At 42.1% G+C, this 26,803-nt stretch overlaps 1 long non-coding RNA gene across 2 annotated transcripts in view; it reads right to left on the bottom strand.

Annotated features, from left to right (window-relative positions):
• Positions 1-2,453: 2,453 nt before the first annotated feature.
• Positions 2,454-26,803, bottom strand: part of LOC146889195 (uncharacterized) — a 36,180-nt gene continuing 11,830 nt past the window's right edge. Inside the window, exons 3-7 of one of the 2 annotated variants that reach the window (XR_015736914.1) lie at positions 20,553-22,243; positions 18,908-18,985; positions 17,974-18,090; positions 14,021-14,171; positions 2,454-5,833 (exon numbers count right to left, since the gene is read on the bottom strand). This is a non-coding gene — a long non-coding RNA (uncharacterized LOC146889195). Of the gene's footprint in view, positions 5,834-14,020; positions 14,172-17,973; positions 18,091-18,907; positions 22,244-26,803 lie in introns of both variants that reach the window. The other variant, XR_015736913.1, reaches the window with a different exon arrangement.

Genomic DNA, 26,803 nt, shown 5'->3' on the forward strand with positions numbered 1-26,803 from the left:
ACAGTACCTAGTGTTAAAAAGAAATTTTCTGACCTTGGAGAGAGAATGTGTACTGTAGGAGAGAGAGAGAGAGAGAGAGAGAGAGAGAGAGAGAGAGAGAGAGAGAGAGAGAGAGAGAGAGAGAGAGCTCTTCTCAGACTGAAAGCCCACACATTCACTCACCCCTCTTGTCTTGTATTCACCAGAGAATTAATGGAGCACCTCTAATAGAACAGTGTAGGTCTTGTGCTCAAGAAATACTTAGTTGCTGGGAAACGACAAAAACAGACTCTTGTGTGTCAAATAAATGCCTGCTAGTCTTGGATTTTTGTCCCAGAACAGTCAGGACTTGGGTGAAATTCTCGAGTGGCATGAGTGTCTGGATCGATCCAAAGATCGGTGATAGTGGGACAGGTCCAGCATTTCCTACAAAGCTAGTAACTAACAGACCCTACAATCCCGGGGCAGCCACTAGGCCCACCCAGCACCAGTGAGCGCCTCAGATGGAGGCACAGATGAGCCCTGTCTTCCCAGGTCCGGGCCTGAGTTGGGTTTGCTTGAGTGAAACATCTCTCGTCAAATTATGACGATCCAAGAAGAGAAAGCACTTCCCGACTCTAAAGCTGGGAACACAAAGGATGCCAGAGAGTTATTCCTTCATTACTGTGGATGCCTGCGTTCTTGTTCGGCAAGGAACAGAGAAATGATTTTTTACGGTGCCTGCCTTAGATCTAAAGCTCAGCTAGATCCTGCTGCTGTGTCCCAATAGTCAAAAGCCATCAACGTCCCACTCTGTGACACGCACCCTGGGAACATTTTCTCAGTTACCCTCGGTCCATCTCTGTAAGAAAAGCCTGCCTGACCTTTTTCACAGGTGAACAAGCTCAGGCTCATCTCCAGATGTCCGGCAGGGTTGGACGGAGTCCGTCTTAACCCCCGGGGGACCCTGAGCACATGCAGGTGCGCTCTTATCTCAGTAGGTGTGGGAGGGAGGAGGCAGGCTCTGTTTCAGATGTTCCTGTGATAGCTGAAGAGAATTCCTTCCATTATTAGTTCAACAATTCCAGAAAATTCTGGAATTGCAAGGCAGAATCTGAATCTGTATTCTTTTTTTTCCCCCTCGGCTCCCTGGTCTGACAAAGCTGCAACCCTTCTGCTCGACTGTTGGCACCCATATCTAATTGCATTTTATTATTTTATTATATTTTAATTTATTTGTTCTTTATTTTTATTTGAGAGTCCAACCAGGCTGGATTTGAATTTCCAGTGGTTTCCCAGGCTGACCTCTGTCAATCCCTCTGTGTCAGTCTCCTACGAGCTGGCCTTACAGATATGTGCCAGTAGGTGCAGCTTCTTTTTCTCTCTTCAATGCACAGGAAAGCATTTTATAAAAACTAACAAGTGTGCTGAGATAAATCACTGCCTATGACAGCAGATGTTTGCAACTTGCGCATGTGTGGGAAAGTAGCTCCATTTTCTGTTTCCTGTTTGTCTCCAGTTCTACCTGGTATTCAGTGTATGATGAAGACGCACCCAAAGGCCACTGCGTTCATCTTCCATTATCCCACCCTTCTACATTCTTCCTAGGCCCCTTTCCAATACCTCTCTGCCACCCGTTCGCTAGGACCCTACAGACACAGCTGTAGCCAGTACCTTCTTCATCCACTAAACACCTCCTTAGGGCCCCCACCACCGTGCTTGCTGCCGATTGTGACGGAATGTTAGAACTAACCGCTGATTTTCATGTATATAATTTTATGATATTCTTTTACATATAAAATCTCTACCCTCGAGAGAATTAGAATGATTTTCATAAGCTTATTTAAAGAACTATCGTATTTTTTTTCTTTTTGTAGAACCGTCTTTGTAGCTATTTGCTATATGAATGGCGCACTTTTGCCACCTGGTGGTCAAAATATGAACTGCAGCTTGAAGCCCGCTGAGCAAGGTAAGAGGGAAGGGCCGAGGCTAATTGTGCCCATAGAGCTTTCTGGATGTCTGAATAGACAAAGGGAGACCTTTCGAGAGTTTAAGGCCACTAAGGCCGCTGTACAGAGAGTACTGCCTAACACCATGCTGACTAGAAAACCATGCTAGAGGCACAAAATGATTTACTTTCATTTTTGTGTGTAGGTCGGCTTGGTAGATAGCTAAGAGACATACGAACAAAAGTGAATACTGGCCCATTGTGTTCTTTGTAACCTCCTTTTGCCTATATTGTGACGCTATTTATATAGAAATACATTTGAAGCCGGGCGGTGGTGGCACACACCTTTAAGCCCAATACTCAGGGAGACAGAGGCAGGCAGATCTCTGTGACATTGACACCAGCCTGGTCTACAAAGCGAGTTCAAGGACAGTCAGAGATACATGGAGAAACCCTGTCTCTGGAAAAAAAGAAATACATTTGAAATATCTCCAAAATACAATTTTGTTTTAAATTTTATTTCAAATTGTTGTTTCTTTAGAATGGATGCCAAGTTTATTTTACCTGTAGTTTTATGATAAAGTTTAATTTCTTTACATTTTTAAAATTAAGTTTCAGTTTCAATACCCATGTACATGCATAAGCAAATGTATTCTAAATCATTTTTCTACATTAAATTTTTCAAAATGTCCTTGGAAACTATGAAATGTGTACTATATATACACTGACAAATATATTCAGTGTAGAATTACTAATGTTTTTGCTATTAATATGGTATGGAAATGTCTTGTTTCTCTGAATGTTGGCAATAATTTGAACTATTGTTAATGTGACAGGCAATATAGCCACCCTTCATCATTGTATTGTTTTATTATAGTTATTTTTACTTCCTCCTAGAGTCTTTCATCTTATACCCATGAAATAATAATTTTTACCAGTTCATCTTATGTATTTTGGTATCTTTTATTATAAACTAGGTGTGTGTGTGTTTGTGTGTGTGTGAGAGAGAGAGAGGAGAGAGAGAGAGAGAGAGAGAGAGAGAGAGAGAGAGAGAGAGAGATTCTTATATCCTTTGTTATTTTTGTTTGTTTGTTTGTTTTTGGGTTTTCGAGACAGGGTTTCTCTGGAGCTTTGGAGCCTGTCCTGGCACTTACTCTGTAGACCAGGCTGGCCTTGAACTCACAGAGATCTGCCTTTCCTTGCCTCCTGAGCGCTGGGATTAAAGGCCTGCACCATCATTGCCTGACTCCTTTCTGATACCTTTTATTATGAACTAGGTGTGTGCGTAGCTGCGTGTGTGCGTGTGTGCATGTGTGTGTGTGTGATTTTCTTGTAGTTTGGGGTAGAGTAGACATGGTTAATACTAAAATGAAATATTGTACTGTCTGAATCAAGAAGACTATCTTGAAACATTGATATGATACTAGAATCTGTCTGGTGTGTGTATGCACATGCATGCCTGCGCACATGTGTGTGTAAGAAAGAGGGAATGAGTCAGAATGCTTGTGATGACAACCATATTTTCTTCTGATTCTTTCTGCCCTGGTATTTGGAAAGATAAGGTAGGAGGATTGCTGTAAGTTTGAGGCCAGTGCGGGCTGCAGAATGAAACCTTATCTCAAACAACAACAAAACATGTCCCTATATGTTAAGGATAATTTTCAGTAAACATATATCACTGTGCATCACTGTAATAATTTTCAGATATTTCTGTTACATTGAAAACTCTCATTATGGTTCTAGTATAGTTAGACCCTCATGCCCTAGTTGAATCTGGAATAGTCCGTGAGACAGGTTCTGAGTTATGTAGCCTAGGCTGACTTTGAATTCACTCTGTAGTCAGGGCTAACCTTAAACTTGCACTTTTCTTGCTTCAGCCTGCTTCCTGAAAGCTGGGATTAGAAGGGCGTAGTGGCCTGTCCAACCACAGATGGTGATTTTTCTCTCTGGATGCTCCTTTTCTCTTCGGGGGAAGTTGACAGAAATGGATTCATGCTATATGCCTTTTGCATCAGGCTTCCTTCCATTTTGTGATGTTTTCAAGGTTCATCCATATTCTAGAACGCAGGAGGATTTATTCCTTTGCTTTTTAAAGACTGAGTAATAGTTTATTGTTCGGGAATTTCACATTTTATTTATCTGTTAATCACTTAGTGGTCTTTAGGTGATTTCCATTTTGGAGATGTTATGAGTAATGTTGCTGTACACTTTTGTGCACAAGTGTTTATATAGACTTAGCTCTTGCTTTTTCTTGGCTATGTACTTAAAAGTGAAATTGCTGGCTACATGGCCAGTCTGTGCTTATTCATTTGATCTACAAGGCTCTAGGGGCCCTGATACCCATAAGGAGCACAGGTTTCATTAGCTGTCTTTCTTGAAATTAGACCATTCTTCAGGGTGTGTGAATTCATCACCTCTCTACAAAGTGCCATGACTTATGCCATCTAAGGGGAGGCGAGACAGAAAAGGAGGAATGTTTTTCTTTTTTCTGTAAGTTCATGTGGTGGACTGGGTGTCCTCATTGTTTAGGGGGAGGGACAATGAGATCACATTTCCATTCAACTAAAATCACCACTGACTCCACTTGATGTGGTTGCTGAGTTTTCTTGTTCCCTTATTTTACTTTTCCTCCCCTCCCTATTTTACCAGAGAAAAATGTGCTTCCTTTGAGCTCCAGAAGGGTGAGATGGGATCCTTATGCATCTTCGGCTGGACTGGACACTGGAGTGACAGCTCTCTATTGGCAGGTGGCAGACTCAAAGCAGAAACTCAGTGACATTCTTGTCTAAGGGTAATAAGTTTCTTTGGTTGTGGAGAAGGAGAGAGTTGTTCGTTGGTTCCTGGCCACTTAGCCATGAAATAATCACACAGAAACTGTATTATTTGAATCACTGGTTGGCCCATTAGCTCTAGCTTCTTATTGGCTAATCTCTTACATATTAATTTAACCCATTTCTGTGTATCACTATGTGACAGTGGCTTACTGGCTAAAGTTCCCAGTGTTTGTCTCCAACAGCTCCATGGCTTCTCTCTGACTCCACCCTTCTTTCCCCCAGCATTCAGCCTAGCTTTCCCTGCCTATCTAAGTTCTGCCTTTCTATAGGTCCAAAGCAGTTTCTTCATTCATTAATGGTAATCACAGCACATAGAGGGGACTCCCACATCATTTGGTCTCTTGAACTCAATAAGAAATTCATATGTTGAACAAAATTCTAAGATTTCAATTAGTGACAAAGGGCTCACCTGGGTGTTTTGTGTAACCCGCATTGAGTCTCACTCATGGTTGTAGTCACCTGGAGGTTCCACTCCCCTGCGGCATCAGGAAACCTCCCTCACAGGGGTGACCACTGGTGTGGCAGATACCGAACCTCACTTGGGACTTTGTTCAGAGCACTTTGACTCTACTCCACAGAATATATTCCAGGTGCAGAGTTGCCAGATTAAATTTAGTCCAGCTAAGTTTGAATTTCATGTCACAACAAATAGTTATACAAATGTGCAATATAATTTCTTTATCTGAAACGCAAGTGAAAGTGCATGACCTATATGCATTCAGATTTGTTAAACCTGACAACTCAGGAGAAGAATTTTTACATTCACTAAACAAGAAGATATAAGAGTTCTGAAAATAGATGCCCATAAAGCAACGGTACATCAGAAGCTGTGGATCAGGGCCGAGAAGACTGACGGGGCACAGACAAATCCACAGTTACACTCGAGTCTTCATCATTCTTTGTTCAGTAACACTGGGGATTGGGAGAACAGAAAGTAACAAGGTTCCAGATGAGCTGAATGCCATTGACCAGTGGATCTACTGGGTGAGTACAGTGCATTATATCTAAAAACAATGGATTTTAAACTCTTCAAATAAGTGTGGGTCAATCATCCTGGGTCACACATATGCACAAATACAAGACGTTGAAGAATCTGAAATAAAAAATATGGGTTATTTGGAAATAATGAATACAACTAGAAATTCACAAAACAATAAGAAAGCATCCAACTATATAGACACTCATGCATAAAAGCCAATGTGTCAAGCTAACTAAAAACACATAGAACAGCAATAAAATGAACACTCATAACTATCAAAGCTTAGGGTGTTAGAATATAGGTCATAGTCATCATTGTGACAGAGTGGATGTATCAGGAATAAACCTCTGAACCTCGAGAGACTACAAAGAAGGCAAAACCATGCCCTACATTATATCAATTCTATCAATTCTCCTTTTAAATTCTATTTTATTTTATTTTTATTTGACACATAAGTACAGAAATATAAGGTACTAGGTGCTATTTCAGTGCATGCATATAGCAGGTAATGACTGGCATATCAGAGACATCACATATGCATCATTTCTGTCTAGTGAAAATATCAACAATCCTCTCCTAGCTATTTTGAAACATACGATGTGGTTTTAAAAACCATATTGCACCTCTGTGTAATGGAACAGAAGAACACCTTGTTCCGGTCGAACAGTGACATTGAATACACTGTCCACCCTCCCTGTAGCATTCTTTGCCACAGAAATAACCTTAAATATGTCCTATACTGTGTATGAGTATCTTTCTTTCCTCTCTTTGAACATTCCAAAATGATGTCTAAAACGCAAAACAATGTCTTCCTATTTTTGTTTTTTAAATGAATTTTTAAGTTATGGAAAGTGTGGATTTTGTTATGGCCTTTTAATCCTTATCTGTCATTTACAGAGTTATCTGTTCCCCTTCTCCCACTGCCTTCTCCCTCGCCCTGCTCCTCTGTTGCTCATCACCTTCATGCTCCCAAATATTCGTCCCTTTGACTTCATGTCACATGTATTCCACTAAAACTCCTTTTCCGTCATTTCCCTTCCATGGTCCCCTTTCCACTTTCATTACACACCCCATGCCCCGACACACAGCAGCTTCCGCACCCAGTTTTAGACCCTGCATGTGTGAGTAAAGGGGTGAATATTTGCTTTCCTGAATTTATGTCAATTTTACTTCAGATAATTTCCAGTTGCATCCATTTCGCAGCAACGCGTTCATCTTTACTTTGTATATATGTGTGCATATATTTTTTATCTTGTGTCACAGAGTGTGTGTGGAGGGCAGAGGACTGTAGGAAGTTTGTTCTCCTTTCATCTTGAGGCTCCTGGGGATTGATTGTCAGGCTCAGTGTCACGTGCCGTTACTCACTGAGCCATCACCTTTACCATATTTTCTTTATCCATTCATGTTTATGGTCCTCTGGGCTGGTTCCACTTAACTATTGTCAACAGGGCAGCAATAAACATAGACTAGTGGGTATCTCTGTGGTATATTGACTTCGAGTCCATTGTGTATGTACCCAAGAATGGTATAGCTATGTCATACGGTAATTTTATGTTCATTTCTTTTTGAAAAATGTTTTTGGGGGTGTCTCAAGACTGGGTTGCTCTGTGTAGTTTTAGAGCCAGTCCTGGAACTAGCTCTTGTTAGATTTGCCTCGAACTCACAGAGATCCTCCTGCCTCTGCCTCCCGAGTGCTGGGATTCAAAGCATGCACAACACTGCCCAGCTGTATTTTCATTTCTTTGAATAACTTCCACACTGATGTCCATAACAAAGAGGTACAGCAGTTAGCATTCCTGCCAGTGGTCTGCAAAGACCACAGTGCAGTGGTGATCTCAGGGTTAAAAAGGAATTTCTGAAAATAGTAGCAGAAATATGAAAGAAAAAAGCATGCTTTCTGTATATGTTGTAGATATTATATTTTATATTAGGAGTACATTTATAGACTGCAAAAGCAAGATGCTTATATTAGTTAGTTTTCTGTTGCTGTGATAAAACACAATGACCAAGGCAACTTAAAAGAGAAAGCATTTAATTTGGCTTGGCATTTGAGAGGGGTTGAGTCCATGACAGTGAAGGACAGGAACAGCTGAGAGCTCAGCTTCTGGCCTTCAAACAAGAGACTAAAAGAGGCAGGGGGAATCTGAAACCTCAAAGGCCACCCCCAGCGACATAACTCCTACAACAAGGCCATAATTCCTAATCCTTCCCAAATAGTTCCACTAATTGGAGACCAAGTATATGAACCTATGGGGGTTATTCTTATTCAAACAACCTCAGTGATAAAATGACAATTATAGTAGAAAGGCATTCTAATAAGAGAAAAAGCTTCTGTCATAATTTTCATGAGCTTGACACCAGGCTTGTTTGTGGACCAGACACCTGGTGCCCTCTTTCAATGCACTCCACACAACTGATTAGACTGTGACAAGGTACACTGACTTTGCAGATTGTGTCTATCTCTTGCAACCTCAAATGGATCCACAGGTACATGTATGCAGAACATCTGACAGAAAGCCACAAGGAGATTTGTACAAGCAAGGCCTCCAGATTGTATTTTTTCAAATATCCATTCACACACACACACACACACACACACACACACACACACACACACACACACACATTATGTTCATTTCTTTTTTAAAGATGTTTTTTGGGATGTCTCAAGACTGGATTGCTCTGTGTAGTTTTAGATCCTGTCCTGGAACTAGCTCTTGTAGACCAGGCTGGCCTTAAACTCACAGAGATCAGCCTGCCTCTGCCTCCCAAGTGCTGGGATTAAAAGCATGCACCATCACTGCCCTATATGTATGTATATACTCCATGTTTGCGTGTGTGTGTGTGTGTGTGTGTGTGTGTGTGTGTGTGTGTATGTATGTGCCTTAGCATGTGCATGGAGGTCAGAGGAAAGAATTGAGAGCACGAAGGACTAGGTTCTCTCCTTCCATCATGTGAGTCCCAAGGATTGAATTAGATTATCAGTCTTTTCAAAACTGCTTTATCCACACACACTGACCCTGGGCCACGTTTTAAAACAGTACTAAACTTCATTGTACAGACACAGATTGCCATACAATATACCAGTAATAATGAGAGAACTGCGGTAGATAGGCTGTAGATGGAATTCAGAAACACGGTGCATGGTGAAAACTGCCACTTACATAATAGCAGTCAGTTAAACCTGTGACCCTATGCTGGTTAAAAAGTTTTCTGTAAATTAGGAAATAACCTTTCTCAAGACCCAGCAATATCACTTTTGGGTATATACCCAAAGGATGCTCAATTGTACCACAAGAACATGTGCTCAAGTATATTCATAGCAGCATTGTTTATCATAGCCATAATGTGGAAATGACCTAAATTTCCCTCAACCAAAGAATGGATAAAGAAAATGTGGTACATTTATACAATGGAGTACTACACAGCAGAAAAAAATGACATTTTGAGATGCAGGCAAATGGATGGATCTAGAAAACATTAAATTGAGTGAGGTAACTCAGACCCAGAAAGACAAACATCATATGTACTCACTCATAAGTGGTTTTTAGACATAAAGCAAAGAAAATCAGCCTAAAATTCAAAATTCCAAAGAACCTAGACAACAATGAGGACCCTAAGAGAGATATATATGAATCTAATCTACATGGAAAGTAGAAAAAGATAAGATATGCTGAGTAAATTGGGAAGGGTTGAAGGGCAGGGGAGAGAATGGGAGGGGAGCAGAGAAAAATGTAGAGCTCAATACAGTCAATAAAAATTTTTTAAAAAAACTTTTCTGTACAGTTTTGTTAAAATGTAGATATTTGGAGCTTACCCCAGACATACTGAGTCTTTTAATTTGATGTTCTTTTAGTATATATGATTGCTGCTTTATACACTGGTGATATGTTATGTCTTGGGGAATAATTACATGTTTTATCTCAAGATGTTTTCTTTACAAGTATTAGATCCATCAGTTTTTGTGAATCAGATGTAACATTCACTGTTATAAATGAAGGCATGAAAATTAGCAATATGCATGTTTATTCTATAATTTTAGGGATTGACATTGTTACACTTGTTGCCATAAAAAATAAGCAAATCTCATCAGCTGCGCTATTTTGATTACAGATGTCTCTCTAATTTTGCATTAGAAAATTACCATTGCTAAATTAACCACAGCCATTTTAAGCCCCTCTCCCATACACGCAATTTTTTTCTTTATTGTCACACTTGGCTAATGTTTGCATGATTGGCCAATGGTCAGAATGTGTGTCTCCAAGGAAGGAAGCCTATAAGCCCCGTAGAAATGGATGTCAGCACAGTGGTGGGGAGGTAGACTATGTCAAGAAAGAAGGAAAGAGGCTCACATCCTGACATTTTAAGACTTACAAAGGCATTAACAGGGTAAATAGGCAAAATGCAGGAGTTCCCTTGCTCTTCTCTTTGGGAAAAACAAGAGGTCAATTTGTTCACCGTTGGGTCAAGGCTGACGCGCGGCAAAGCAGTTTTCTACCCCAAGTCTCTGCCCCAAAGGAGTGAGGCAAAAAGCACACAGTCAACAGGAACCAGGAAGCAGCTCCAGAGTCTTAGGAGCAGGAAAGGGGGCGTGGTCTGCTAACAGCAGCACAGAAGAGCACTGTGGCCTCCTAGTCTGGGAGAAGCAAGAGGCATTCTCCAGAGATGTGGATGAGCAGTGGTTTAGTGCTTGCCTCTAGGGCCTGTCTGGATGTGCTTAAAGTTGTTTACGTGCTAGAGAGCAGCTGTTCCCAAAATGACATGTGCTGTGTATTAGTTTTTAAAATATAAGTTTAAAGTCAATAATGCTTTATTTTCTCATTATATAAAGGGTTTCAATATGCTAATTTAGCCTTATCAGTCCTTATTATAGTAGTCACTACGAAGTAGAAATATTGAATGTGGGTAATTCTAAAGAGAGTCATTTTTAAAATGTGTTTATCTTAGTGTTTTTATTTCTGTGACAAAATACCATAACCAAAAAGAAGACGAAGAGGAAATAATTTATTTTTTCTAAAATATGCGGATAACAGTCCACCACTGAGGGAAGTCAGGGCAAGAATTTAAGCAGGGCAGGAACCTGGAGGCAAGAATAAAATCAGAAGCAATGGAGGGGCGCTGCTTACTGGCTCACTCTTTATTAACTCTTTATGGCTTGCTTTCTTATAGCACCCAGGACCAGCAGCCCAGAAGTGGCACTGCTCCGGGTGAGCTGCGCCCTCCCCAATCAGTTACTACTTAAGGCCAATCAGGTGGAAACTTTCTCTACTGAGGTTTCCTCTTCTGAAATGACTACCTTGGGTCAAGTTGACATAAAATTAGCCAGTAGCGTCTTACTGAGTCTACCTCTATCTCGTGTGTGTGTGTGTGTGTGTGTGTGTGTGTGTGTGTCTGTCTGTCTGTCTGTCTGTCTGTCTGTCTGTCGTGTATTCAGTTGACTCTAAACCACTGGTGTGGATTTCTCCAGGTCATGTTTTCATCTGTTGTGAGACCATGTTGAAACCAACAGCTTTGTTTTCCCAAAGCCTGTTCAGCACCATCCACAAGTCCCCCACTCCAAGCTACCACAGTAGCCACACTATTCGTATGTACCTGTCATGTCTTAGTTATACTCTCTCAACCTTGTAGCAATTTAGGGAATTGGGTACTGTAAAATGGACATGTGGGGAGGGAAGTGTATGGTGTAAGTGTGGGGCATGCAGAACCCAGGTGTGTTATGAAATATTATTTTAAGGTGTGTTGCTTTTGTTTATGCTGCATTTATTGAACTCTGTGAGGCTGTGTTACTTTGCCTGTCTAAAACTGATGGCCTAATAAAGAGTTGATTGTCAACTAACAAGGCAGGAGAAAGGCTAAGCAGGGCTGGCAGGCAGAGAGAATAAACAGAAGGAGCAATGAAAGAACAAAGGAGAGGAGGACATCAGGGACCAGCCACCCAGCTACACAGTATGCCACAGAGAAAGAGGTAAAGAAACGGATACAAAAAATAGACAAAGGTAAGAGCCCAGAGGCAAAAGGTAAATGGGTTAATTTAAGAAAAGTTAGCTAGAAATAAGTCAAGCTAAGGCTGGGCATTTATAAGTAATAATAAGCCCCTGTGTGTGTGTGTGTGTGTGTGTGTGTGTGTGTGTGTGTGTGTGTGTGTGATTTGTTTGGGAGCTGAATGACTGGCCACCCAAAAGAGAAAAGAATAAAACATCCAACAACATTTTGGCACCCGATGTGGAACTAGAGTAAAAGGAAAACCAACAACACAGGTGCATGTGGGTAACACATGCGGTGGGCGTAGCGGTCAAGTGATCTCCTATCGCTCTCTTCATTATTTCTTTAAGGTAAGGTCTAGTCTCACAAGCTTGGTTCTTCAGCTAAACTGGCTGAGTAAGCTCCAAGGAGTCACACGTCTCTGCTGCACAATGCTGGGATGATAGACATGTGCTGTCATGCCTGCCCTTTTTCATGTAGTTTCTAGGGATTCATAGCCAGGTTCTCATGCTTGCACAGTGAGCACCGCTACGTACCAAGCCAACTCCCTAGCCCCTGGAAAACGAGAATTTGAAAATAATATCTTTTCCCATTGCTTTTCCACTCTGTGGAACATACAAGTTTAAATTGAGTATTTTCATTTTCATGCACACATGATTAGCTGTAAATCCTTTCCTACCAGCTTGTCCAGATTTTTATTTGTGTGTGATTGGCAATTTGTGCTTGCCTAAAATACCGTATTTCAGAAAGTTTCTTACTTAATCAGGTGTGAGTGGCCACAGTTAGCAAATGAAGGTTGACAGAGGGGAACCCAGTGTGGAAAACTGACTTGGTACCCAGCTTATGGGACTCCAGCAAATATAATAGAAGCTCATTGTTGATGGGCTGGTAACTATGAGATTGTTTATAAACATTAAGAAGTAAAGATTGCCATAAACTATACAAACCTCTTAGGAGATTGTTTTGGGCTTTACTTCTTAGTGTTAGGGTCAACAAACAGAATCTTTCCAAAACCCAGTGTAAAAAATTCCTGGCTCGTTTACACAGTTGGGGAAAGCCTGAAAGGTTTTTCTTTGAGATTAGAAAGAAGACATTTGCATTCAGGATTGTACTGACAGTTATAGCCACTTCCTTTGGGCAAGCAAAATCAAAAAGATTTGAACTGGAAAAGAAAACTCTCCATATTCATGTGACATGACCTAAGATAATCTCTAAAAATTAAACCCTCGAGATTCAATAAAACGCTGGCTATGATTGTTACTCCATTCTAGGACATGTGCTTCGCACATGCAAGTTCCTGGGTCCATTCAAATACACACGTTGAACTGGCATCTCGGAGCACATTCTCTTTGGAGGGATACCTTGCTCTGCCTAGATATAGGGGAGAGGGCCTTGGTCTTGCCTTCAAGTGAAGGGTCAGACTTGGTTGATTCCCCATGGAAGCTTTACCTTTTCTGAGGAGTGGATGTGGAGTGGGGAGAGAAGGGTGAGGGGGGAGGAGGAGAGGGAGTGGGAATGGGGATAGATATGTAAAATGAGAAGATACTAAATTTAAAAATTCACAATTTAAAAAAGCCAAAAAATAATGTTCCACATCAATAATCATTGTGCAAGGATGACTCCAGCTAAGATTTAGCAATAGTGGAGAGGGTACCTGAACTGGCCATGTACTGTAATCAGACTGGTGACTACCTCAGTTGTCACCAGAGATAGTCTATCCAGCAACCGAAGGGAAGCAGAGATAGAGATCACAGACAAGCTCTGCAGTGAGCTCCAGGGGGTCTTGTGGCAGAAAGTGAGGAGGGGTTGTACGAGCCAGGGGGGTCATGACAGGGGAACCCAGAGAGACAGCTGACCTGAACTTGTGGGAGCTGATGGGCTCTGGATCAACAGCTAGGGAATCTGCATGGGACCTACCTAGGCCCTCTGCCTGTGTAGCTTGGTCTCGTTGTAAGGCTCTTAGCAGTGAGAGCAGGACTGGTCCCCAGTGCTTAACTGGCTTTTGGGAATCTGTTCCCCATGCTGGATCACCTCACCCAGCATTGATCAAGGGGAGGAGCTTGGTTCGGCCTCAACTTGAAGTGCCTTGCTTTGCTCAAACCCATGGGAAGCCTTCACTTTTTCCGAATAGAGTTGGAGGAGGAGTGGAAAGGGAGGGGGTAGGTGAGAAGCACGAGGGGAGGGTGCAGGGAGGAGAGGAGGGATGGGAAACTGTGGTTAGTAGGTGACGTAAATAAAAAAAAAAGTTATTGAAATCAAATAAAAAAATAATCATTGTGATCTTGTAAATCAAAATTACAATAACACATGATTTCTTACTCGTTAAAATGACAATTATAGTCAGGAGTGATGGCAGAGTTTCCTTGAAGCCCAGCACTCCCAGACAAAGGCAGGCAGATCTCTGTGAGCTCAAGGTCAGCTTGGTCTACAGAGCAAGTTCCAGGACAGGCTTCAAAGCTACAGAGAAACCCTGTCTCGAAAAAAAAAAAAGAATGACAATTATAATTAGAATATGAACACCTAATTGCAAGTATTTTCCTGATGTGGAGAAATTGGAATCTTTGTTCATTAATAGTAGGGATATAAAATGGTGCGGCCATCGTGCAGAAAATAATATCCATTCTTTCCTTAACCATTTAACATACAGGTGCTGGAGAGACGACTCAGAGGTTAACAGCAGTTACTGCTCTTACGGAGGACCTGGGTTCAGTTTAGAGCACCCACATGAGGGCTCACAACCACCTGTAACACAAATTCCAAGGGATCTGTATCCGCTGACCTCTGTGGGCATATGCACCTGGCAGGTGCTCTCTCTCTCTGTCTCTCTCTCTCCTCTCTCTCTCTCTCTCTCTCTCTCTCTCTCTCTCTCTCTCTCTCTCTCACACACACACACACACACACACACACACACACACACACACATATATATAAACTTAACATGCAAGTAGAATGTGATCCACCCACTACATTTCTGGGCAAAATCCTTAAGAACTGAAAGCAGGGACTTGAATACTTATTATAGATCAATGTTCACAGCATTATTAACAATAGACCAGAACTAGAAACAACTCAAGTGTATACCAGTAAATATAATGTAAATGAGCAAACAAAAAGAAATATAATATAGCTATAATAGAATATTACATAGTCTTAGAAAGTAAAAAAATTCTGCATATGCTGTAATATGCATGTACCTTAGCAATACTACTCTAAATGTAATAAACCAGACACTAAAGAGCAAATACTAGAGGCAGACAGATCTCTGTGAGTTCGAGGCCAGCCTGGTCTACAAGAGCTAGTTCCAGGACAGGCTCCAAAGCTACAGAGAAACCCTGTCTCGAGAAAAAAAAAAGAACAAATATTATTTTTTTTATGACCACACTTATTTGAGATCCTAGAGTTGTCAAATTCACAGTGACTGGAAGTGGTGGCTACCAGGAGTGTGGAGAGGGGACAGGAAGTCAGTATGTCATGGGTTTGGTTCACATTGTGAAGATGAAAAAGTGAAAATTTGTGGAGAGCATGGTGGAAATCACACCAGAGCCTAACGGATTCAACACAGAATTGAATCAGACCTTCAAATAAGAACTTGCACTAATACTACTCAAATTATAGTCTGTAAAATAAAAAGGAAGGAACAAGGAACACTTTTCGTTTTTACAAGGCAAACATTACCCTGATATCAAAACTAGATGAAGACCCAAAAACAACACAGAGAATTATAGGTCAATCTTACTGATTTACATACTTGAAAATTCTCAATAAAAGACTTGCAAACCATATTTTAAAAATCCACACCAAAAAGATCATATACGATGACCAATTTGGTTTTGTTACAAGAATGCAGAGATGGTGTAATATATGTAAATCAATAAATATGATTCAGCATATCATGAACTCAAATCCAACATCACCTAATGATAAAGCTTTGTAGAGACCAGGAATAGATGCAACATATCTCCGCATAATAAGAATGTACATGACAAACTGAAAGCCACTACAAGCTGAAGTCATTTGGAAATGGAGAACTTCAACTGAGAAAATGCCCAACCAGACTGGCCTGTAGGCAAGTCTTTATGGCATTTTCTTAATTAGTAATTGATGTGAGAGGAGTTAGTCCATTGTAGGTGGTACCACCACTGTGTGAGGGATCTGAGTTCTATAACAAAGCAGACTGAGTAAGTCTTGAGGAGCAAGCCAGTAAACAACCGTAATCTCTGTATCAGCTCCTGCCTCCAGCTTCCTGTCCTCTTTGAGTTCCTCCCCTTTCTTCCCTCAGCGATGTGGAACTGTAAAGTAAAAACAAACCCTTTCCTCCCCAATTTGTTTTTGATCATGGTGTTACATGCAAATCTTAGCATTGAATTGTTATATTTATTTTTTTAATCTATGCTACCCATGGAATCCAGAAAACTAGAAGGGGATCATTTCTGACCTCTTTGGATAACAGACACCCCATGGTAAACAGATATTTATGTAGGCAAAATACTCCCACACATATAGTAAAATAAGTTTAAGGGGAAAAAAAGGAAAAAAGGAAAAATAAAAGATCCAGGGCAGGTAAGCTGTAAATCTCCACAATCATCCCTAGGAAAACGATGGAGAAGAAAGAGAAAGAGCTGTACCATCTGCATTAAGCCTGCACGGATGGCGCACACATGGTTCATAAGCAGCACGGTCGAGAGGGAGCCTTAGAGAAACAATAAAGTTCACAGCGTTAGGGAAGCAAAAAGAGTTAGTGAAACCACACCTAGAAAAGAGAAGAACAGTGGCCAGAGTCGGGGGGTGAGAGCCACTGCTGGAGGAGCAGGGCTTAAGGTAAGGGAAAGCAGATTGCCTCCTGAAAGGATGGATCAGTATGGCCCCTTTGGCTTTTAGTGTGGCTTAATGGGGAGGAGCCCCATTTTGGAGAAGGGGTCCTTTGGCCTCCTGATTGGCTGACCCAACTGGACTAACTCTTCACCAGGGAGAGAGTGGCACATCTCCATTCAGAAGGACATTTCGTTCTTTTGGAAGACAGGCAACAACATCCCATTAATGAGGTTCAAGGCTACTGATAACAGAACCATCCAAAGGCTTAGGTGAAGGGACAGAGGGGCTACCCATGGAAGAACAAATAGAGGGTGCTTGTTTGCAACTTGTTAAAGCAACAGAGTCAGACATTTGTGCTCTCCAGAGATTCAAGTGAGAAAGCTTTGTGTTGGCGATTTTTAAAAAAGCATCTAAGACTTCAGTCATGGCATAACATAACAGGAATTTCCTGAGAAGATGTAATTGGAAATAAGGCTATGAAAACTGGGTATTTCACAGATTAGGGGGCATATTCAGATGTATTTAAAGGAAAGTTGGGTAGGAAACTCAGAACTCTCCAGGTACATCTGCCTGCCTGTCACACCCCACCAAAATATCTGGGCATCACTGCCACTTCTCTGTTCCATTTCAGAATCCTAGTCTCAGAGCAGGGAGAAGCCCTGGAAGAGAGGATATGGAATAAAACTATTGCCATTCCCACCCAAAAAGATGTTAATCTCCAAGGTGGGGTGGAGAGTTGCTGACAGAAATGAAAAAAAATCATAAACTCAAAAAAGAGCATCCAGGTTTAGAGCTCAAGACATGAAAAGAAAGGGTGGCTGATGAGCAGGGAGGGATGGGGAAAGAAAAGGTGGAGACATCCTGGATTCAGGACAGGTTCCCTGTTTCAGCTTTCCACTGAGTGCACAGACCCTGCCTGTGTTCCCAAGCTGTATATCTGAACCTGCTGTTGCCAGCTAATCCAGATACTAGAAAAACAGGGGGAACCCGGTAGAATCCCTGCAGGTCAGTGCACAGCAGCAGTATTGGTAGAAAAATATGATTAAATATAGTACACATTTCCTTTTCCTCTTGATATCTCTCAGTTCTGTGTGATGTTTGAAGCAGGAAGCATAAGTGATGTGATGTGGTCCTCTATAGACGTAGAGTAAATGTATTGTAGATTCTGTTCTTACAAGGGGTGATTGTGAAGGAACTATATGTGCACTAACATCAAATAGGGTTAGACTCACAGGCAATCATGATATTTGAGTACCACTATTTAACACCTACCAGGGAGATCTGGGATAGCTGATGTAGCATACTTACTCCAAAGTGCCTTGATCCTTCCATCCAGCTGAGATGAGAAGGCATTTATGCCCAGGGGATCACATTTAATCTCAAAGGATTGCTAATGAACAGAAGATGAGGTATTGTTATCATTTTGAATGGATAAGGATGGGGGAAGGTAACTAACTCACCCTTAATGTCCCAATGTTCTGTTCACCCTTTCTGTCTGGCAGACATCACAGCACACTGGGTTCTTCTCTATGAATTTCTGCTTCTGGGTTGCAGAGATTAAACCCTTCACGTTTACACTAGAAGGTAGCATAGAGAAAAGACAACTCCTGAAATAGAGGAAACCAGGATGAGAAAGCACATGAAACCCAGAGGAAGGAATGACAGAGCCTTGTCTGTGCAGACGACATCACTGGTGGTACACAATGATGTTTTTCCTCTTCCCAGGTCATCACACCACCCTGGGCACATGTGGTGACACCTGGGACTGCAGACACATACTGGGAATGTGAGCTTGTACGGTTGCCATTCCCCTGGCAAGCACTCTCCCTGTCTGTGTGCACTCAGGTCCCTACTTTCATGCCACAGCCATCCACGGGCAGCACGAAGGAGGCAAGGGAAATCGGCCAACCACATAAATACACAGGTTTTGTTTTCTCTCCATTCAGGCCCTGAAAATGATTCTTTGAGGTGGACATCATTACTTCCTTTCCACACAGGGGCTCAGAGAGTGCAGTGCTTAGACTCAGGAAATTCTCCAGAGGCCCCAGATGAACACTGATGACATCTTAAATGGATTCCTCTGCCAATGCTGGGACAAATGGAGCATGGGAATAGAGAACAGCAATAGAGAGGAAAACAGTTTGGGGAAATGGGTGTTGAGTCATCCTGATATAAGTCAGCACACGAGTAAAGACCTATGGAGATAAGTAAGCAGCGTACTGAACACCAGGTCATCATTGACGAGGACTAGGAGAATTATAACACTTAAAACCTCTCACAGCAGTAAGTGATTAACTAACTTTCACAAATACATATCCAGGGACATATTTACACACGCATGAGTATATACACAGCCCACACTAACAAAAGTCAATGTAAACACACAGCTCTCACCTCAGAGGAAGAAGAGAGTTCACTCTGGAGTCAAATACCTTCTTGTAGTTTTCCTTCAATCCATATTGTGCTGTGTGACTGAAATATAAGTATGAAAGATTAGCATTTTCCTAATGAGTTTTAGACATAACATTATTGCATGTTTCAAAATAGTTTTATTCCATTTTAGTTTTAGTTCTTCCTTAAACGTTAAGATTACAACTCTATATTTCTAATTATTCATCTCTGGATGGTATGTGTTTATTTCTTTTTAAGTGTTCAAACTAAAATTTTAATGCCTTTGTTTCAGATATATGTCTTGAAAAAGGCAATCATTCTATTTCAGTCAGCAATAAGAGCATCATTTTTTGGCTTTTTGTTTTGCTTTTGGTAAGTTATGTCCATTTACATTTTTTACATTTATTTATCTGCTTCTTGTGTGTGTCTGGCAAGGCCATACATGATCTACAGTGTACTTGTAGAAAGGTCAGACAACAACTTGCAGCAGTCATTTCTCTGCTTCCACAATGTGGGTCCTGGGGATTCAACTGAATCATCAGAAGCAGTACTAGGGCTTCTATTACACTTTAATATGATCTACATATAAGGTGAGTCACACAGTATATGCTTTTGTCCATCATATTTACTTGTAAACATTCATTGCAATGAGTCATTGAACTCGTTCATAGCCTCTGGTCTCTGGTACACTATCATCACGGGACCCTCAACAAAACTCCTCTCTGATATCCTGCAGTCACCCCAAGTAACGGAGACCCTGCAGGTATTGTTCCACAGGACCAGTCAATCCCAGCATTCCAGGAGGTCTTAGATGGTGTAGATGTTAGGATGGGCCAAGCCAAGAACCCAAATATGGGCCTGGGTGGTAGCTGAGCTTGTCAGATCAGGCCACAAGGGCTGCCTGCCTTAGGATATGGTCAGAGCCAGCTCACCTATGCCCATTCTATCAGGACCAGTTTCCCATGCCCATGATGAGGGGTGGAACCAGCTCTTCCGTGAGGTCAGGGCCAGCTCTCTTGTCACAATGTCCACCAAAGAGCAGAACCAGCTCAGCGAGGCCCTCGGATTTCATCATACACGGTTCTTAAAACCCCGTGTAGTAACATGGGCCACAAACATCAGCACAGCCCCTAGCTCTGGTAGGACCATGGACCCAAACACGACCCTTGGCAGCAACTTGCCCTTGATGTCACCATTTTCCTAGGTGGTGGCACAGACCACACAGATCAGGATGGCCCCAGATGCAGCAAAGCCCTTGGACACCAACGTGGCCTCAGGTGGTGACACACACCCCAGGCATCAACATGACCTTCAATGGTAACAGGAGCCATGGACGACAAAGACCCTGGCTGGTGCAGGGTCACAGATATGGCCCTTAGCAGCAGCTCAGGCATGGACAACACCATGGCCCAGGTTGGCAAGCTCAGGTCTCTCAGATCAGTGACACTCCAGTGGCAGCACGGCCCTCAGATGCCAACAAGGATGCAGCCCAGACTCCAGGCTCCTGTGTGCCCTTTGGTGGCAGCATGGACCATGAATGTTAACATGGACCCAAGTAGCAATAAGGCCAGAGACCCAGAAATGACCTTCAGTAGCAACCTCGGTCCTGATGACACCATGAGCCATGAATGACAAGAAGACCACCCACCTCAGCCTGTTTCTCACCGTCTTCACATCTTCGATTCCACCTCTTTTCACAGCACATGAACCATCCCACTACTCTTCCTCCCCCGTTTCTCCACCACACATTTTGCTCATCATAATGGAAGCCTTTTAGCTCTGGGCAAGCCTCTGGATGTTTACCCACCAGCCCAGACTGGCCTGTGGGTGGCTGTCACCTTCCGGAGTGAAATGCCATCAGACAGGCTGGGGATGTCTTCCTGCCAGTAAATGAGTACAGTTAAAAACATACGTATGTAGTGTAAACATTTCAGCTCAAATGTAAAGGGATCCTGGCTGTCCAGAGGCAAGGAATAACACAAAGTCTGTACAAGCTTAGCAGCTTAGCCGCTTATACAGATCTGCTTCAGAGAAAACTTTCCTCAAAGTAGCAGCTCTGTTCCATCAGGGGAGGGTTTCCCTAAGGAAGTTGTTACAGCTTTGGTCAGATGACAATTGACAAATCAAGAAATTGGGAAATATTTTTCCAAGTTATTTTCCTATCTTCCATGGCCACCAGCAGTGGGCATGAGAGTTTCATCCTTTACAACCTTGCCAGATCTTCGTATGACCAGTCTTTATTTCTGAATATTTTGTGGGGGTGTCGAGAGTCCCCTCAGAGTCACCTGTCTCTTCCCTAAGTGTTAAGGATGTTGATGCTGTATGTTTCCCTTAGTGGAGCATCTACTCACCCTTCTGGCCAACTTTTATTTCCTGAATTGTCTATTTTCTTAGTGGCTCTTTTTGAGACTATCTGTATTCTGGAAGCAAAAAGACTGTCGTCATCTGATACACAATTTCCTACATTCATTTTTTCCCAGACAGGGAAAATATTTTTTCTATTACAGTGTACATTTTTCACTTTATGGAAGTCCTAACAATCCAGTTCTTCATTTCATGAAAGGGGGTTTGTAATATTTAAGAAGTTTGTTCCTAATCAATGATCCTGAACATTCAAATGTTATCTGCTACAAGATTCATGTTTAGGTTGTATTTTGGATCAATTTATTTTCACTATTTGCTATGTGTTTGCCTATATGTCTTTGTGTTCCGTATGCACATTTGAGTGCAGATGCCCACTGAGACCAGAAAAGACTGCCAGTTCCCCTGGATCTGGAGTTCTAGGCAACTGTGGGCCACCATATGGGTACTGGAAGCTGAAGTTGGGTCCTCTGCCATAGCCAAAGGCATGCTTAAACTCGGAGATGTCTCTCTAGCACTATGTAAATCAATTGTTCATTTTGGGTTGACTTTTGTATCCTGCGATATATGACCTGTTTATATTTATATCTGTCCATGAGGATGTCCACTTGTCCTGAGGTAAGACAGAAAGACAGGGCATTGAAGGAGACACGAGAGGGGAAGGAGTCCCTCACCCTGTGATCTAGTTTGTATTTTTGCTAAATGACATTCAAAAAGCCTCAACCCAACTGATAGGGCCAAAATTACCTTCAGATATAATGCAGCTATTCCTAAAGACATCTCAAAGAAAGTTTAAAAATAACAACAAATAAACTAGGGTCTGAAGAGATGACTCAAACTTTTGTCTTCCAGAGGCTCTAGGATTGATACACAGCACTTGCCTGATGGTTCACAACTGCCTGCAGCTCCAGTTCCAAGAGATCTCAAACTCTGGTGCCCTCCATGGGCATTAGGTATTCATGTGGTGCACAGACTTTCCTGTGGAAAAACATTAAAAAAATAATTAACTATGCCTACTTAGGACCAGAATGTTTGTAGAAGCACATATTCACCTTATAATCTAATTTACTAAAAGAATTTTTTAAAGGGATAAGAATATTTTAAAAGCATTTTTATTTTTATTTTTGAGTCTTAAATACCCTATTGTATATTTTTTCTAATGGAAAAACAGAACCCTTTCAAACACTCAAAAGTATTGTTATACGTAATTTTAAAACAATGTAACTTTGAGAGCCAAACAATGTAAAAATCTTCCCATTTCTCCCTCTCCTGCCCTCCTCACACACATTGTTTGTAATGACACCTAATCTCAAGTCTTTCTCTAATCCTCACTCAGGCCTTCATGCATGAGCCATACATGGAATACTATGTGAGCTTCTGTCCAAAGAATTAATAAGCTCACAACCTTTGCTTCATCCTGGCTTTTCCTGAAATTCTTTTCTGCAGCCTAATCATAGATCCAGCTTCACCAGGGTCAAGGTCAGAAAAGGGACAGGGTAGTCCTCAGGCTGCTGGTCACAGTGCTGGGCTGTACCTCCCTACACCACCGAGAGTCCCAGAAATACTCGGTGAAGAGCATATGCTTTGGTCACTGGAGTGTCTTTGTGTCTTTGCTAAAGGCGTCCCCTCACACGTGTGTGCTCTTCTGTCCCCTTCATAGTCTTCCTGTCCTACTGTCCTTACCAATCAGGCACACTGTCTTCATTTCTCTAGGTTTATAAGGAGTTTGGATGTCAGTTGTTCATTCTCCAGGTTTGTTCCTTTTCAAGGTAGTTTTCAAGTTTGGGTTCTTCATATTCACTATGAGTTTCAGGATAAGCCCGCTAGTTTATGAAAAGTCTGTTAAGAGTTCTGTCGGTATTGCACTGGATCTATAGGTCAGTTTGAGGAGAACAGACACCTGTATCTTCTATTGCATGAAGATGATTGTAGCGTGAATTCTAACTGTTCTTAATAATAAAAATCTGGAGTCAGATATTATGTGGTGAAAGCTATAAGATCATAAGAAAGGAACAGCCAGCCACTCGTTCTTTCCTCAACAAAATCCTCAGACGGAATGGGGTAGCCTGTCTCTACAAGACCTCAGACTGAATGCCTGGAGCTCCATTCTCCTCCCACCTTATATTCCTCTCTTCACCTAACCATGTCCCTTCCTGTCTCCATCTCCATAGTGTTGAAGGATTAAAGGTGTGTGACACCCAAGCACTTGGATGAAAGGTGTGAGTCACCACTGCCTGACTTTGTTTCTCTTTTAGACTGGATCAATCTAGTGTAGCCCAATGTGGTCTTGAACTCACAGAGATCCGTCGGCCTCTGCCTCCCGAGTGTTGGGAAAGGTGAGTGCCACCACTGCCTGGCCTCCATGGCTAACTAGTGGCTATCTGCCCATGCTGATCCTCAGGCAAGCTTTATTTGTCAGGGAACAAACACAATATCACCACAGTCTATGAATCTATACATCTTTCCTCTCTCTCAGCAATGATTTGTCCCATCCAGTGTCTAGGCACTACAGAGAAGCGGGCAGATTTTTCCTAATTATTTTCTATTTACTGATGGTATCTCCAGTGACACGGATTTTAAATTGCAGCTTCCACACATTTCATTGTAGTCTACTGTAGGTAGTAGATTTTAACAGAGGCTGTTGATGAATATTTTAGATTGAAATGTTAGGTTACTTTCTCTATGATGAAAATGTCCTTAATGCTAACATTTATTTTCCTGTGTTTCAGTTCCAGTATTTTGAAGTTTCAGAGAATTTAGTGAATTATGACAAAAGAAACAAATGTTCAACACCCAGATTGGGGGAAATTTTCTAAGACAGTCTTATGCCAAATGTTTGCCCCAAATAAAATCCGTGGAATCATAGAAATAGTCCTTTACTTCCCAGCCAGCTGCATCAATGAGGTGCTGAGATCACGGGTGGAGAGAGAGAGAGATGATACACATAAAGATTTAAGTATGTATCTGTAAGCCCAGAAAAGTTTGTATTGTGAAGAAAACTTAGCTAAACATTTTCAAAATACCTAATATAATTTTCCCAACACAAAAAGGGCCAGGTGAGTACTCGTGTGTTTCCCCTCTTGTTTTCCCATCAGTCACGCAGATTTTAGCAGTGTCTGCTGTGGACTGTATACAGAGGGGGTGTTTATGTATGGTTCTTTCCATATGGTTATTACCATGACACCTGCTAAGCATTGCTCTGATACCTACTTCCCTGTGCAGTTTCTAGTCTACAAGCATTGCTTGTCTTTGAGTAAAGTTTCACTTTTCTCTTTTGCTTATTAACGCATTTACTCATGTGTTTGTGTCTACTCAGAAACACCCAGTTTTAAAGGAGTACTCCCTTGTCGTCATTATACATTGTGATGCTTAAATTATCCCATAACGTACTCGTGCGAGGACACACAGTCAAGTGGACCTGCTCTTCATTTGTATCTGCCTAGAATTCTGGGTTATCTGACCACCCCTGGAAGAAAGTCACCAGCACATGCTAGATATCAGTGGCACTTTGTCTCCTCTTTCTGTCAATGTCAGGTCTCATCTATGAGAAGAACAACCGACTGCAGAGAGAACACGCAGAAGGTTGACAAGAAGCTGACATGAGCCCATGTTTTCAACATGTGAGTCATCAGGGCCACTGGTCTGTGTGTGTGTGTGTGTACATGGGTGTGTATGTGAAAGCTCCCTGAGATGAACAAAGAAGAGGAAGAGGTCACTGCACAGCTCTGACTTGACTGGATGCAGATAGGCTACTCCATCCCTATATTCAGTACAGTAGACTGCGTGAACATTCTCATCTGCCTTCCTCTCCTCTCCGTGTGCTTTCTCTCCCCCTACTCTGCCTTCTAGTAGAACAGGGGAGAAGACTGCGAACTCTCCATCCAGAACCAGCTCCCGGAGAAGAACCAAGTGTGGTGTGGTCTTGTCAGCATGTTACCTGAGCAGGAGTGACGAGATCACGTGGGACTCACCAGGTGAGTCATCTTTTCTCTTCCCATCCGTGTGAGCAGCAGCAGATCTGTGATGCCTTGTAGGAACACATCCCGTCGCTACAGGTAGCAGCAAAGAACAGCAGACCGTGGAACAATGGCATTCATAGACTCCCCAGATGACTGAACCCTGCTTGGGTGCCGTTAAATTACCAGGACTCAAATGGAAGCCATCCACATCAGACCATCTCCCTGAATGAGCCATGCATTACTGCATCACATTGGCAGGGAGTGCTTATTAAAATGGTTGATATCTGGGTCCACAAAAGACACTGAAACAAACCGGGGATCGCGGGGTGCGGCATATCCACTTCTTTTTGATGGCTGTCCATGTCAAAAATATTGCCAGTGGATTTGATATTCTGTCTTTCAGGATATGGAGACACAGCCTGCTTAATTCCATATCATGTTCTGTTGCCACTCCCGTAAATACCAGTGTGGTACATGGCATGTCACATATGCATCAATTCCTTCTTATATATTAATCCCGATATTCACATAGTGGCCTCCTTTGTGAGCACCAGGTTCCTTCACTGAGGAGACTAGCAGGGGTCCTGGCATATCGTGTTAGATGGGTAAACTGTCAGTAAGCAGAAGAAATCAGTAATCAGGGCAATTTCATGTATTATTTGTGCTTTAAAGATCATAAAGAGGATATAAAATGGCTGTGATGGGGATTGTTGTAGGTGGTGTTTCCCCCAAAGTTCGGTTTCATCAGGTAGCATTTGACTCGAGTCCTGTTTGACAAAAAGAACAAGGGATGGACAAGCCTTGTTGGTGGGCTTGTGCACATGGACCTCATTTGGTCTACGAGCAGAGGACAAGCCTAGAGGCTGCCCGCCAGTGTAGTCATGTTGGTGTGAGGTGGAAAGGGTAGATGACTCTCATGGTCTTTCGGTTGGATTATGACTATGAAAGGAAGATTCGGAGAGAACTGCGATTTGATTCTTGTAGTTGTTTTGTGATTGTGTGGAGAATGGACTGAGTAGGAACTGGTGAGAGCGTGGGTCGGAACAGCCGTTGTGGTCAATGGGAGCCATGCAGCTGCAGTGTGTAGAGAGTGGAACCTTTGACCATGGCTGCTGTTGGCAGGGCAGTGACTGGAGAAGAAGCAGGGCAAAGACTCCCGGGCTTTTCTGGCTCCATGGCCACATAGTGGTGGTGTTTTCTGATTTCAGTTGTTCCTTGTGTTTTTGAGACGTTCTCTGGATGGTTTGGAAACCCAATGACCCTTATCATGAAACTTGGTGATTTAATAAACATGTGAGTTGATGAAGAGTTTTCTCTCATCTCTTCACCACATACTTGCACATCTTAGTGACACCTGAGACTGTCACACAGTGTTCACCTACCAGAGGAGTAGTCGTAGTGGTGGTGGTAATGGTACTAGTGGTAAAGGTAGTAGTGGTGGTGGTGGTAATAGTTTCACCTCTGGGACCTATGAACTCGCCAACCATGGGATCGTGAACAGATTTATAGTTCTAGGCAAGTGTTACCTCCTGTAGAGTGGGCCTTAAATTCAACCGTAAAGTGATTTGATTACCTCTGT

The sequence above is a fragment of the Myodes glareolus genome, chromosome X (assembly GCF_982192425.1).
Source record: "Myodes glareolus chromosome X, mMyoGla1.1, whole genome shotgun sequence".
In the NCBI taxonomy this organism is placed as follows: Eukaryota; Metazoa; Chordata; class Mammalia; order Rodentia; family Cricetidae; genus Myodes; species Myodes glareolus.